Genomic DNA, 14,735 nt, shown 5'->3' on the forward strand with positions numbered 1-14,735 from the left:
TAAGTTGATAATAAAGGCTACCTCAAGAAGCATACTATATACATTTTCCCTCAATTTATTTGTATCGAGGTACACTTGACATATAAAATCATATTAGTTTTAAGTGTACAACATAATGATTTGATATTTATTTATATTGTGAAATGATCACCACAATGTCTAGTTAATATCTGTCACTATACATAGTTATAGTTATTTTGCCTTTTTTTTTTTTAATCCTCACCTGAGGATATTCTTCTATTGACTTTTAGAGAGAGTGGGAGAGAGAGGGAAAGACAGAGAGAAATATCTACGTGAGAGAAACACATCGATTGTTTGCCTCCTGCATGCAACCCGACCAGGGCACAAGCCAGGGAGGAGCCTGCAACGGAGGTAAGTGCCCTTGACAGGAATGGAACCTGGGACCCTTCAGTCTGCTGGCCGTCGCTCTATCCACTGAGCCAAACCTGCAAGGGCCAAATGTTTTGTTTTTTCTTACAATGTGATCATTTAAGGTCTACTCCCCTAGCAACTTTCCAATATGCAATACAGTATTATTAAGTATAGTAGTTATGCTTTTTTTTTATTTTCTTTTTTACATTTCCATAATCTATTTATTTCCATGACTAGAAGTTGGTACCTTTTTTTTTTTTTTTTTTAGAAGTTGGTACCTTTTGACATATTTGACCTACTTTGCCCATCTCCCCTCCCCCAGCCTCTGGAACCCACCAGTTTATTCTTTGTATCTTCTGTGAGCTTGTTTGTTAGTTTTATTTTTTAGATTACATATATTAATAGAGAGATACAAGTTATTTGTCTTTTTCTTTCTGACTTATTTCACTCATCATAATGCCCTCAAGGTCCATCCATATTTTTGCTACTGGCAAGATTTCATTTCTTTTTATGGCAGAATAATATTCTATTGCATATATATATATATATATATATATATATATATATATATGCTATATTTTCTTTATTAATTCATCCATCAATGGACATATAGTTTGCTTTCATGTCTTGGCTATTGTAGTAAAGGTACAACAAAAAAAAGGATGTATGTATCTTTATAAGTAAGTGTTTTGTTTTTTCCAGATAAAACCCAGAAGTAGAATTGCTAGACCATATGATAGTTCTATTTTTACATTTTTGAGAAATGCCCATACTATTTTCAGTAGTTGGTGCACCAATTTACGTTCTCACCATAAGGGTTCCCTTTTCTCCACAGCCTCATTAGCACTTGCTCTTTGTTGTCATTTTTTATAACAGTCCCTCTGACAGGTGTGACATGATATCTCACTGTAGTTTTAATTCACATTTACCTTTTGATTAGGAATGCTGAACATCTTTTCATGAACCTGTTAGCCATCTGTATGTCTACTTTGGAAAAAAAAAATGTCTCCTCAGATCCACTGCCCATTTTTTAATTGGATTTTTTTTTCTATTGAGTTGTGTGAATTCTTTATATATTTTGGATATTAACCCCTTTTCAGATATTTCTCTCATTTAGTAGATGGTTTCTTTGCTATGCAAAAGCTTTATAGTCTGATGTAGTCCCACTTGTTTATTTTTTATTTTGTTGTCTTTGCTTCCGGGGACAGATGAAAAAAATTAATTGTCAAGACTGATTTCAAGGAACTTTCCACTTAGGTTTTCTTCTTGGAGTTTTATAGTTTCAGGTTTTACATTAAAGTCTTTAATCTATTTTGAGTTAATTTTTTATCTTATCTAAGTTAGTGATACAGTTTTATTCTTTTCCATGTGACTGTCCAGTTTTCCTAGCACCATTTACTGAAGAGACTGTCTTTCGCCCATTGTATATTTTTGGCTCCTTTGTCATAAACTAATTCACCACATATGAGTGGTTTATTTTGAGGCACTCTATTCTATGTGTTTTTATGCCAATGCCAAGTTTGATAAAAAAAAAAAAAAGAATGTGATGCCTTTAACTTTGTAATTCTTTCTCAAGATTGCTTTGGCTACTTGGTTTTGTATTTGTGTGTATATGGTTTCATACAGATTTTAGATAGATTGTTCTATTTCTTTTTAAAAAGCCATTGGAATTTTGATAGAGATTGCACTGCATCTATAGATCTCATTGGGTAGGATGGGCACTTTAACAACAATACTTCTAATCCATGTTCATAGAATATCTTTCCATTTTTTGTGTGTGTTCTTCAATATTTTTCATCAATGTGTCAGTGTACAGATCTTTCATGTTCTTCGTTAAATGTATTCCTAGTTATTTTATTCCATTCCATGCAATTGTAAATGTTAATTTCTCCTTTTCATTGTTCATCATTAGTGTATTAAAACTTGATGGATTTCTATATATTGATTTTGTATCCTGCCACTTTATTAAATTTATTTACAAGTTCTAAGGATTTTTTTTGTGGAATAGTTAGGATTTTCTATATACAATTTCATGCCATCTGGAAATAGTGACAGTTTTACTTTTTTATTTTACTGTTTTCTTTTTTTTTCTTTTTTGCCTTATTGCTTTGGCTAAATATTCAAATACTACGTTGAATAAAGTAGTGATAGTGGCTATCTTTGTCTTGTTCCTGATCTTAGAGAAAAAAGTTCAGATTTTCAACATTAAGTATGTTACTATCTGTGGGCTTTTTATATATGGCCTTTATTATGTTGAGAGTAACTACTCTACACCGATTAGGTTGACAGTTTTTATCATAAATGTATGTTTGGTTTTGTTAAATTATTTTTTTGCATCAATTGACATGATCATAATGATTTTTATAATTTTTTGTTAATTTGTTATATCACATTGTGGATATTTAACCATTTTTGCATTTCTGGAATAAATCCCATTTGATCATGCTGTGACCCTTTTTAATGTATTGTTAAATTTGCTGATGATGAAAACTATTGATGATTTTTGCATCTGTGTTTATTAGGGTTATTGGCCTATAATTTAATTTGTTTGTGGTATTCTTTTCTGGCTTTGGTAACAGAATAACACTGGCCTCATAAAACGAGTTTGGAAGTACTAGTATTTCCTTCTCTTCTAATTTTTGGAAGAGTTCGAGCAAGACTAATATTAATTCTTCTTTGAATGTTTTATATAATTTACCAGTGAAGCAATCTGTTTCTGGATTTTTGTTTGTTGAGAGGTTTTTAATTATTGATTCAGTCTTCTTACTAGCATGCAGTCTATTCAGATTTTCTCTTTATTCAGAATTCAGTATTGGAAGGCTGTATTTCTAGGAATTTATCTTTTTCTTCTATCTTGTCTAATTTATTGACATGTAATTATTGATAGTCATCTCTTATGATTCTTTGTGTTTCTGTGATATCAGTTTCAGTTTTCTCTTTTACATCTAATTTGGTGAGTCCAGCTAAAGATTCACCAGTTTTGTTTATATTTTCCAAAAACCAGTTCTTGATTTTATTATCTTTTCTGTCTTTTTAGTCTCTATGTCATTTATTTCTGCTCTAATCTTTGTTCTTTCTTTTCCCTTCAATTAACTCATGCCTTTGGTTGTTCCTATTTTCTTGAAGTGTAAAGTTACATTTCTTGAGATTTTTTTCTTGTTTTTTGAAGTAACTTTTATTGCTATAAATATTTTCTCTTAGAACTGGTTTTACTGCATTCAATAATTTTTGATATATTGCATTTCCATTTTCATTTATCTCAAGGTTTATTGAGATAAATATATTGTTTATTTCTCTTTTAAGTGTTTTATTGGCCCATTGGCTGTTCTGTGGCATTTGTTTAATCTCCACATATTTGTGGATTTTTCAGTTTTCCTTTTGTAATTGATTACTAGTTTTGTACCATTGTGGTTGCAAACAATGCTTCCTAAATTTGTTAAGACTGGTTTTGTGGCCTAACATAGGATCTGTTCTGGAGATTGTTCCACGAGAATTTGAGAAGAATGTGTATCCTGTTGTGTTTGGATAGACCATAATCTTCTGTGTATATCTGTTAAGTGCATCTGATCTAATGTGTCATTCAGGTCTGATGTTTATGTATTGATTTTCAATCTGGATAATCGATCTACTGGTGTAAGTGAAAAATAAAGTCCCCTACTATTATTGCATTGCTGTCTATTTCTCCCTTTAGGCATATTAATATTTGCTTTATATATTTAGATGCGTCTACGTTGGGTGCATAAATGTTTACTAACATTATATTCTCATGTTGGATTGACCCTTTATCGTTATGTAGTGAGCTTCTTTGTTTCTTAAAGTCTTTTTTTTAAGTATATTTTTCTGAAATACACCAGCTTTCTTTTGGTTTCCATTTGCCTGGAATATCATCTTCCATTCCTTCACTTTCAGTCTGCTCTGTGCTTACATCTGAAGTGAGTCTGCTGTAGACAACATAAAATGGTAGAATGGTAGTGTTTTTGTTTATTTGCTTTGTTTTGTGTGTGTTTTTTGTTGTAGTTACGTTTTGTTCTGTTTTATCCATTTAGCCACTCTGTCTATTTTGATTTGAGAACTTAGCCCACTTATATTTAAAGTAATTATTGAAAAGTATATACTTATTGCCAATTTTTAAATTTTTGAATCTTGATTTACAGTTCCTTATTTTCTTTCTACTTTTCCTACTCTCTCGTGTGTGTGTGTGTGTGTGTGTGTGTGTGTGTGTGTGTGTTTTGATGACATTATTTAGTGATGTCTTGATTACTTTCTGATTATCTTTTGTGTATCCACCAGAAGGTTTTGCTTTGTGGACAATATGACTTACATATAACAAGTTATATTTATAAGACTATTTTAATTTGATAACAATTTGAGTTTAAACACACTTGAAATATCTACATGTTTATTTTTCCTCAACATTTTGTATGTTTGATGTCACATTTTAAATCTTTTTACCACGAGAATCTTTTAAATAGTTATTTAGTTAGTTATTTTTTCAACCTTTGTCTTTTAACCTTCATACTAACATTATAAGTGATTAATATAGTACCTATAATATGTATTTATCTTTTTCATTAAAATTTATACTTTCATTGTTCTTGTCACTAATTAGCACATTTTTGTTTTAACTTAAAATTACATTTAACATTTTTTGTAAGAGCACTGTAGTTGTGATAAACTCCTTTAGTTTTTGCCTGTCTGTATAGCAATTTATCTTTCCTTTAATTCTGAATTATTTTGCTGTGTAGAGTATTCTTGGTAGGCAGATTATTTCCCCAACACTTTGACTATATTGTGCCTCTTCTTCTGGCCTTCAAAGTCTCTCCTAGAAAAATCTGCTGATATTCCATGGGGTTCCCTTCTATGTAATAAGTTGATTTTCTTTTCTTGCATTTAATATTCTCTTATTTTCTTTAACTTTTGACATCTTAATTACAATGTGTCTTGGTGTGGGGTGCTTTGGATTACTCTTTTTAAAAACTTTCTGCTTCCTGTGTGTGGATGTCTATTTCTTTCCCCAGATTAAGGAAGTTTTTAACCATTATTTATTCAAATAAGTTTTCTGCACTTTTGTCTCCCTTTTCTCATTCTGAAATCTCTATAATACAAATGTTATCTACATGATGCTGTTTGCTGAGTCTCTTAAGATATCTTTACTTTTTTTTGATACTCTGATTGGATGGGTTCCTCTGTCCTGACTTGAGGTTCATTATTTTTTTTTCTTTTCATTTGCTTCATTTAGTCAGATATTGGACCCTTATTACATGTTTTTCAGTTTAGTTATTATATTTTATATCTCTGTCACTTTTGTTTGGAACTTATGTGTGTGTGTGTGTGTGTGTGTGTGTGTGTGTGTGTGTGTGTATATATATATTTTTTTTTTTTTTTTTTTTCCTCCTATCTCTTTACTGATGTTCTTTCTGTGTTCATTCTATTTTCAACAATGGGAACTCTAAGACAATTACTTTAAACTCTTTATCAGGTAAATTACTTGTCTTTGTTTCATCAAGATGTTTTTCCTAATGTTTTATTTTGTTCATTCATTTGGAATACATTTCTTTGTTTCTTCAATTTGCTTAAATCTGTGTTGGTCTCTATGGATTAGATGAAGCAGCTATCTTTCCTTGAAGGGTTGGTCTTATGTAGGAGATGAAGCTTATCATTCAACCCTGTTCTAGTCCTTAGATGTCTTTCAAACCCTGGTGATTGTCAAGCAGCCTGTATTATTTTTAATAGCTTCCCATAGTTGAGGGTGTGCCAAGACCAGTCATTGTCCCAAAGGGGAGTATCAGTCAGCACCTAGATACAGGATGATTGGAAGGCAGACAATCAGCAGCTTCTAGTATGCAGATACTTTTAAAACTAAGAAATTAGTCTCTTTCACATGTCTGCATGTTTTTTACAAAGGACTGTTGTTGCACTAGGCAATGGGGTGAGTTAAATCTTTGTGCAGGCGCTTTAGGAGATATTCCTCGGTTCACCACAGCCTCAAGGGTCTTGAGGGTGTAAGCCTTATTGGTCTTCAAAGACAGATATTTTGGAGGCTTCTCTCTCAGGTGTTGTTCTTAATACTTGTTTGTTTAATGTGTGGTATAAACCCTTCAATCCTTAGGGAGAAGCTCTGAGTTTTGAGTTTTTACCTGATTGTGGGTCACCATAAATGGGGTAAGATTTATGATGAAATTGTATTTCAGCCTTTTCTACCTGGTTCAATATGGTTTCTCTCCCATTTTCCTGATGTAAAGGTGTCACCTTGTCAGTTTTCAGTTCCTTATCAGAAAAAAGTGTTCCACATATAGCTATAGATTTGGTGTGACCATTGGAAGAGGTGAGTTTAGGATCTTCCTAAGTTGTCATCATGAATGGAACTATAAATATATTTCTTTAGTGGATAATAATAAATGCTGATACTTTTCCTATATCTGAGAGTAAACAAAGAGAAACTCTAATCGTTTTGAGAATGGGAACACTGATCTAAAGAAAATGCCTATCCTATCTAATAAAAGAGTAATATGCAAATTGACCATCACTACAACTCACAAGATGGCCATCCCCATGTGGTCAAAGATGGCTGCCCCCATGTGGATACAAGATGGACGGCAGAGGAGGGCAGTTAAGGGTGACTGTGCTGGCCGGGGAGGGCAGTTAGGGGCAATTGGGTTGACAGGAAGCAGTTAGGCATTGATCAGGCTGGCAGGGGAGTGGTTACGGGGTGATCAGGCTGGTAGGCAGAAGAGGTTAGGGGCAATCAGGCAGGCAGGCAGGCGAGCATTTGGGAGCCAGCAGTCCTGGATTATGAGAGAGATATCCGGCTGCCCGTTTAGGCCCAATCCCACCTTAACGGGCAGTCAGACATTCCTCGAGGGGTCCCAGATTGGAGAGGGTGCAGGCTGGGCTGAGGGACACACCCCCCACCCCCATGCACGAATTTCATGCAACGGGCCTCTAGTAGTAAAATAAAACTGTATTATAAGCAAAACAAAAATTTTATAAAAATTGCAGTACAGATTTATATTCTACTTAAAATTTGCTTCTATGTGGGCATTTTTCATAGAAATTTGTATTGATTCATGATTAATTACAAAGGCTGTAAATATTTTGTTTAGAAAAGTATTTAAATTTCATTAAATAATATATCATCAATGTTTACTTAGTGCTTAAAAATTTTCATTGTTCTCTAAAAGATGGAGAGATATTTATATCAGTAATATACTTATATTATTATCCTAAATATCCTTTTTCCTTTTTCACTATTTGTCATTTTTGAATTTTTACAATAATAAGGAAAGTCATCTGTATGTTATTAGATACATTGAGATAATCTATAATAATAAAAGCATAATATGCTAATTAGACCGGACAGCTGAATGACCTTCCGGACATCATTCCAGACGTCCTTTCAGATAAAGCTGTGGTGGCGGGGGCCAAGGCTTAGACAGTTAGGGGCGTTAGGGGCAATCAGGCAGGTAGGTGAATGGTTAGGGGTGATCAGGCAGGTAGGTGAGCAGTTAGGGGCAATCAGGCAGGCATGCAGAGTGGTTAGGGATGATCAGGCAGGCAGGCAGAGGGGTTAGGGGCAATGAGGCAGGAGGGTGAGTGGTTAGGGGCATTCAGGCAAGCAGGTAGAGTGGTTAGGAGCTAGCAGTCCCAGATTGCGAGATGGATGTCCAACTGCCAGTTTAGGCCCAACTAAACTGGCAGTTGGACATCCCCCAAGGGGTCCCGGATTGCAAGAGAATGCAGGCTTGGCTGAGGGACACCACCTCATGCATGAATTTTGTGCACCAGGCCTCTAGTTTTTTATAGGACAAAATTTATTCTAAAGTGCAAATTCATATATTTCTATTAGTGAGTGAAGTCATTTATAATAAAACATGTACACATTTAATTACCAAAAGCCTAAATGTATAATCCAGATCCCAAATGCATTTATTGAAATATATAAAATAAATTAAAAGCTTATTTGGCTGTTAAGTTACATATTCTCTGAAATGTTCAACAAGATTCCTCAGAAAATAAAAAGGGATCAAATAAAATAAAAATAGGAACTGTTTCTTAAATATTTCAGTATGGTATGCATGCCCAAATACACAAGTGACACATGATTTTTAATCAGAAATGATAGGTAAAAGTTGCCATTGCCAGGAGCAAAATGCATTTGAAAGCTATAGTCATGCTGTGTGAAAGAAAAGAAAGCCAACTTTAGATATGAAGCTGTTAGCAAAACCTTATCTTTCACTAGGGCACTTCAACTCTGCTAGTTTTAACTAAATATATTGAGAAAATAAATAAATTAGTAATTTATAATAAGTTCCAAATAATTGTTTGAAATAAAATATAAATGTCATGGTTCAAAAGACAACAAATAAACTTCTAAATTTTTACAATATACAGGACTTAATTTAATTTACCTTGACCATTTACAAAGAGACAGAATTACAAAGAATGGGTGCTGGTGAGGGGGGAGATGTAGATAAGAGTTTAATAGAGAGAGGAAGGAAAGAGAGAAGGAGATAGGGAGAAAGAACATTTGATAAACACTAATTATATTTCTGAACATTGGGTTTGAAAAGATAAATTATGGTAGTAATGAGATGATTAAAAATTGTCTGCCTCTTCCACTACAATCCTCCTTTATCATGTTGAGAATTATTAAAATTAACTTAAATTATACTAGTTTAGAATTAAAATACTTTTATTGACATGTAAAATGGAAAACAAACAACTAAATAAAAGCAATAAACTATAAAAACAAAGTTGGTGAAAACTAGACTTATTTGAGGATGTAAAAGTAATTTTTAATGAGGCAGAATTATTGAAAATATCAACTGCTCATTGAAAGTTATAACTGTGCTATAGAAAGTGACTTCTAATCTAAATTTATACTTGCAATTATAAATTCACTAGAGGCCCAGCTCACGAAATCATGTGCGAGTAGGGTCCCTAGGCCTAGCCTGCAATCAGGGCCATGTCCGATGCCCCGCAACACCCCGCAATGCCCCATGACACCTTGCGATGCTCCTCGCCACTGCCCCACGATGCTCCCTGATGCTCTGTGACTCTTGCCTCCGCCACCCCATGATACTCCCTGGTGCTTCACAATGCTTGCCTCCGCTGCCCCGCGATGTTCCTCAATGCTCCCTGCCCCGTGATGCTCCTCGAGGATCCCCACCCTGCGATGCTTCACAACTCTCTCCGCTGTCACAGCCCCGTGATGCTTGCCACTGCTCACTGCTGGATGCTCACCACTGCTTGCTGCCCACAGTCCACCACCGCTCAACAGTCCCCAGTTCCGCCCCACTGCCAACCGCCCCCCCATTCTCCATGCTGCTATCGGAGCCTGTGGGGTGAGGGGGAGGGTAGGGACGAAGAGGTGGTCAATGCACCTCATGGCGACTGATCAAGCAGTCGTTCAGGTCATTACACTTATGGTCCTGACCTTTTATTATATAGGACTAGAGGCCCGTTGCACAAAATTCGTGCACGGAGAGGGGGGGTGTCCCTCAGCCCAGCCTGTATCCTCTCCAATCTGGGATCCCTCCCACAATCCAGAACTGCTGGCTCCCAACTTCTCGCCTGCCTGCCTTCCTGATTGCCCCTAACCACTTCTGCCTGCCAACCTGATCACCTCCTAACCACTCCACTGCCAGCCTGATTGATGCCTAACTGCTCCCCTGCCAGACTGTTTGCCCCCAACTTTCCTCCTCTGTCAGCCTGGTCACCCCTAACTGCCCTCCCCTGCAGGGTTGATTGCCTCCAACTTCCCTCCCTTGCAGGCCTGGGTCCCTCTCAACTGCCCTCCCTTGCAGGCCTGGTGCCTTCCAACTGCCCTCCCCTGCTGGCCATCTTGTGGTGGCCATCTTGTGTCCACATGGGGGCAGCCATCTTTGACCACATGGGGGCATCCATATTGTGTGTTGGAGTGATGGTCAATCTGCATATTACTCTTTTATTAGATAGGATAAAGGCCTGGTGCAGGGGTGGGGGTCTGCTGGTTTGCCGTGAAGGTTGTCCCAGATCAGGATGGGGGTTCCCTTGGGGTGTGGGGCTGCCTGAGCAAGGGGCCTGTGGTGGTTTGCAGGCCAGCCATGCCCCCTGGTGACCCAAGAGGAGGTCCTGGTATCTGGAATTTATTTACCTTCTACAATTGAACCTTTGTAGCCTGGAGCGGATCCAAGCCTCCTGCTTGCTCCGTGGCCAGCAGCCATTTCTGTTGGGGTTAATTCACCTTCTATAATTGAAACTTTGTAGCCTTAAGCGGAGGCCTGGGCCTGGCCAGGGTCTGCGGAAAGCTTTCTTTCTCTATTGCCAGGGGCAACCCTGGCCTGCTCTCTCCAGCTCCGTGGCTGCCGCCATTTCTGTTTGGATTTGTTTACCTTCTATAATTGAAACTTTGTAATTTGAGTGGAGGCTTAGGCCTAGCAAGGGCAGGCGGAAAGCTTGGCTTCCTCCATTGCCTTGGAAACCTTGATCTCTGTGGCTGTAGCCATTTTGGTTGGGTTTATTTGCATACTCGCCCTGATTGGCTGATGGGCGTGGCTTAGGTGTAGCAAAGGTGCGGTCAATTTGCATATAACCCTTTTATTAGGTAGGATAGCCTCATAATCAAACACAAATCTATAGCTTATAGTCATTCATTATGTATGCAATATAAACTATTTTGTTTTTACTGCTATTACAAAGTTTATCTTATATATTGGAAGATCTCAAAGGTCAAAGTTAAAATGTTCTTATCCTTTGAAGCATTATAGCGGAACCTGGATAGAATTATGCTAAATGAAAAAGCCAGTCTGAGAAAGACAAGTATCACATGATTTCACATATATGTGGAATCAAATGAACAAAATAAACTGACAACAAAATAGATCCAGAGACATGGAAGCACAGAACAGACTGATGGATATCAGAGGAAAGAGAAGAGAGGGGGGTGGGAAGTGATTAACCAAAGAAATTATATGCATACTAGAGGCCCGGTTCACACACTGGGGGGTCCCTTAGCCTGGCCTATGCCCTCTCGCAGTCTGGGACCCCTTGTAGGATGTCTGCCTGCCAGCTTAGGCCCACTCCCTGCTTCTGGCTGAGCTATGCTCCCCCTGTGGGAACACACTACCACCAGGGGGCAGCTCCTGCATTGAGCATCTGCCCCTGGTGTCAGTGTGCCTCATAGCAACTGGTCGTTCCACCATTCGGGTGATTTTCATATTGGCCTTTTATTATATAGGATAAGTATAAGCCATGGACACAGAAAATAGTGCAGTAGTCCTGGGTGGAGGGCTGGGGGGAGCGGCTGAGCAGGTTGGAAGGGGTCAATCGGGGAAAAAAGGGGACATCTGTAATAGTACTTTCAACAATTAAGGAACATTTAAAAAAATGTTCATGTAATACATAATATTATAGATAATCAGATCTATCAATGCCTTAACATCCCAATAAATTATTATAGAAAATAACAGAAAAACTGTTATGGATCAAAATTAAGTATCAAGAACTCTTGAGGACATATTTTTCTATACAAAATAGAATAATTTAATTTAATAAAATGGAAGGATGAGTAGAGGTGGATGAGATCTATAGTGTAAACTGATTCTCAACTTTTGTAGAGAGACTCAATTGATGATGTCTATAACTAATACACATAATAGTGGATGGTATAATTTAGGAGTCTGGATATAACTTTCAAAGATACCTTAAAGAAGTAGTTGAAATATTTTCCTACATAGTGGATCTAATGGTATGGAGGAGTGGGTGTGAACTTTGTTACATTTCACTAAAAGCATTTTAATACTATTTAGTTTTAGCAACTAATTAATTTCTTTGTTGCAAAAATATACCCTAAAAAATAAACAATTAAATAGGCAGAGTACTAAAGCACAGAAGATATTACTAGAACATTTCTGGGAGATATAGAAAAAAATATATACTTTATGTAGCTATGAACTAAAATCTAATGAAACTTTAGGTAGGAAACTTTAAGTTATCTAATTAAAATATATGTGTAGATACTATATTTTGAGTACAGAACACAGCACTGATGATGGGAATATGAAGTTTGCCAGAGAAAACAGAATATAGGTATAGAGAACGGTACATTTAAAGGCTATTGTGCCCTAGCCAGTTTGGCTCAGAGGATAGAGCATAGCTGGCGACTGAAGGGTGATGGATTTAACTGTCAAAGTCATATACTTTGGTTGCAGGTTCTCCCGCCTTGGTTGGGGTTCATGTAGTAGGCAACCAATCAACGTGCATAGATGCTTTTCTCTCCCTCTCCCTTCCCACTCTCTTTAAAAATCAATGGAAAAATATACTTGGGTGAGGATCAACAATAAATAAATAAATAGGCTCTTGTAAGTTGTGAGATATCATAATTTATGAAATAACTTTTGGGATTATTAATTTGGGTGGAGTAAGAAGTTAAGACTGGCTGTGTGCTTGCGCCTGGGAGCCGGTGGAGGGGAGGGCCCTGCCGGCCCCCAGGGAACAGGGATCAGCATTCTTCTGAGGGAAGCTCCTTTATCATTGATGGAGATGGAGCCAGAGAAAGTCAAAGTGCAGAGGGGGCTGAGCGCAGGTCCTCCTACGGCAGTGCCACCTGCCACGGGGATGAGGAGCCACTCTGGGCCACCCCACCGGGTCGCACCCAGTCCTGCAGCCTGTCTGCCTCACCCGCCCTGGCGAGCACCAAGGAGTGCAGGAGGACCCGCTCTCTGCAAGGCCGTGCCCGGTGACCACTTTGGACCCAAGGCCTGTGTGCTGCAGAACCCCCAGACCACTGTGCACATCCAGGACCTGCCAGCCAGCGGCTGACGTGCAGCAAGTCCCCAAAGAGTGTCCTCGCCATCAAGAAGACCCGGGAGGCCAGCATGCTGCAGCCTTCAAGGCGCTCTGCATGTACCTCATGGAGGAGACCAACTCTATCTTGTATGTGGAGAAGGTTCTAGAAAACCCTGCCATCATGGGAGATGATAGCTTCCGCTGGTAAAGAAGAAGTTCTGCACCTGCAGAGAAGACTATGACGACCTTCCTGACCAGACCAATTTCATCATCTGCGGGGGGTGAGGGGGGGGAGGAGGAGGGCAGGACCGGATCCTGCTCTGCGCCGGCCTCCTCTTGCAGCTGAGTGCCCGTGCCCAGGGCAGCGTGCCTCCGGTCTTGGCTTTGCACCTGGGCTCCCCGGGCTTCCTGACCCCCCTTCAATTTCCAGAACTTTCAGACCCAAGTTACTCAGGTGATACAGGGGAATGCAGCTATTGTTCTCCGGAGCTGGCTGAAGGTCAAGGTCGTGAAGGAGCTCGGAGGAAAGAAGACTGACATGCCTAATGGGGTCAGTGAGAATGGGGTCCGGGCCTCCAACTGGGACACGGAGGCCGAGAAGCAGGTCCTGCGGTACCAGGTCTTGAACGAAGTGGTGATTGACAGAGTCCCCTCCTCCAACCTGTCCAATGTGGACGCCCACCTGGACGGACACCTCATCACCACAGTGCAGGGTGATGCCGTGATCGTCTCCACCCCGAAGGGCGGTGTACCAGGTGGCAGCGCGGGTCTCCATGATCCAACCCAACATGCCGGCCATCATGATCATGCCCATCTGTCCCCACTCACTGTCATTCCGGCCAATCTGGGGTCCCTTCAGGAGTCGAGTTCAAGATCATGTTGTCACCGGAAGCAAGGAACACCATGTGGGACGAAAGAGGCAGGAGATCCGCCAGGGAGACAGCATCAGCAGCACTACCTAGTGCTACCGGCTCCCCTCCATCTGCGTGCGAGCCCCTGTGAGCGACTGGTCCCAGAGCCTGGCCCAGAGTCTGCACTGGAACGTGCACAAGCAGCAGGCTCACCTCACCGACCCGGAGAGGGAGGAGGGCTAGCCTGGCCTGCCGCACCTGTGTGGTCCAAGGTCACATGCCCTGCAGGCATCAGGCGTCACATCACTTCTGTCTGTAGCCAGAGGAGCCCCAGAGTCTGCCTTTGTCAACCAGATCAACCGTTTTTAACATTTTAAATCTGACCTTTTATGTATTTCTGAATATGCCAAGTAAGCAACAGTCAGGGCCAGTCACTGGGCAGGGTCGCCCAACTGCATGGGCTCTTCCTGCTCCTTGTCAGGAAACTTCCACAGATCAGCCTATCACACTGAGAAGCATCAGAAGGGATGGATATATCCTTCGGTGTTGAAATAAAGTCTCACAGCTGAGTCTTCCTTCAGGGGAAAAAAAAATGTTAAATAAGGGGAGAGAAGGTAAAGAGGGAAAATTAGATGAGGCCTGATTATTAAGACTATTTTGTGACATAATAAGAAATTTAAACTATTTTTCTGGTGAAGAATAATCATCAAATGTATTTAACTTGAAGGAATGTGTGATCAGATG

At 39.2% G+C, this 14,735-nt stretch overlaps 1 pseudogene across 1 annotated transcript; it reads left to right on the top strand.

Moving 5' to 3' along the window:
* Window positions 1-12,888: 12,888 nt before the first annotated feature.
* LOC307094714 (NAD kinase-like) lies at window positions 12,889-14,234 on the top strand (annotated as a pseudogene). Its single transcript has one exon. The product of its transcript is annotated as an NAD kinase-like (transcript).
* Window positions 14,235-14,735: the final 501 nt, after the last annotated feature.

This window comes from Cnephaeus nilssonii (genome assembly GCF_951640355.1).
Source record: "Cnephaeus nilssonii genome assembly, chromosome: 3".
NCBI lineage: Eukaryota > Metazoa > Chordata > Mammalia > Chiroptera > Vespertilionidae > Cnephaeus > Cnephaeus nilssonii.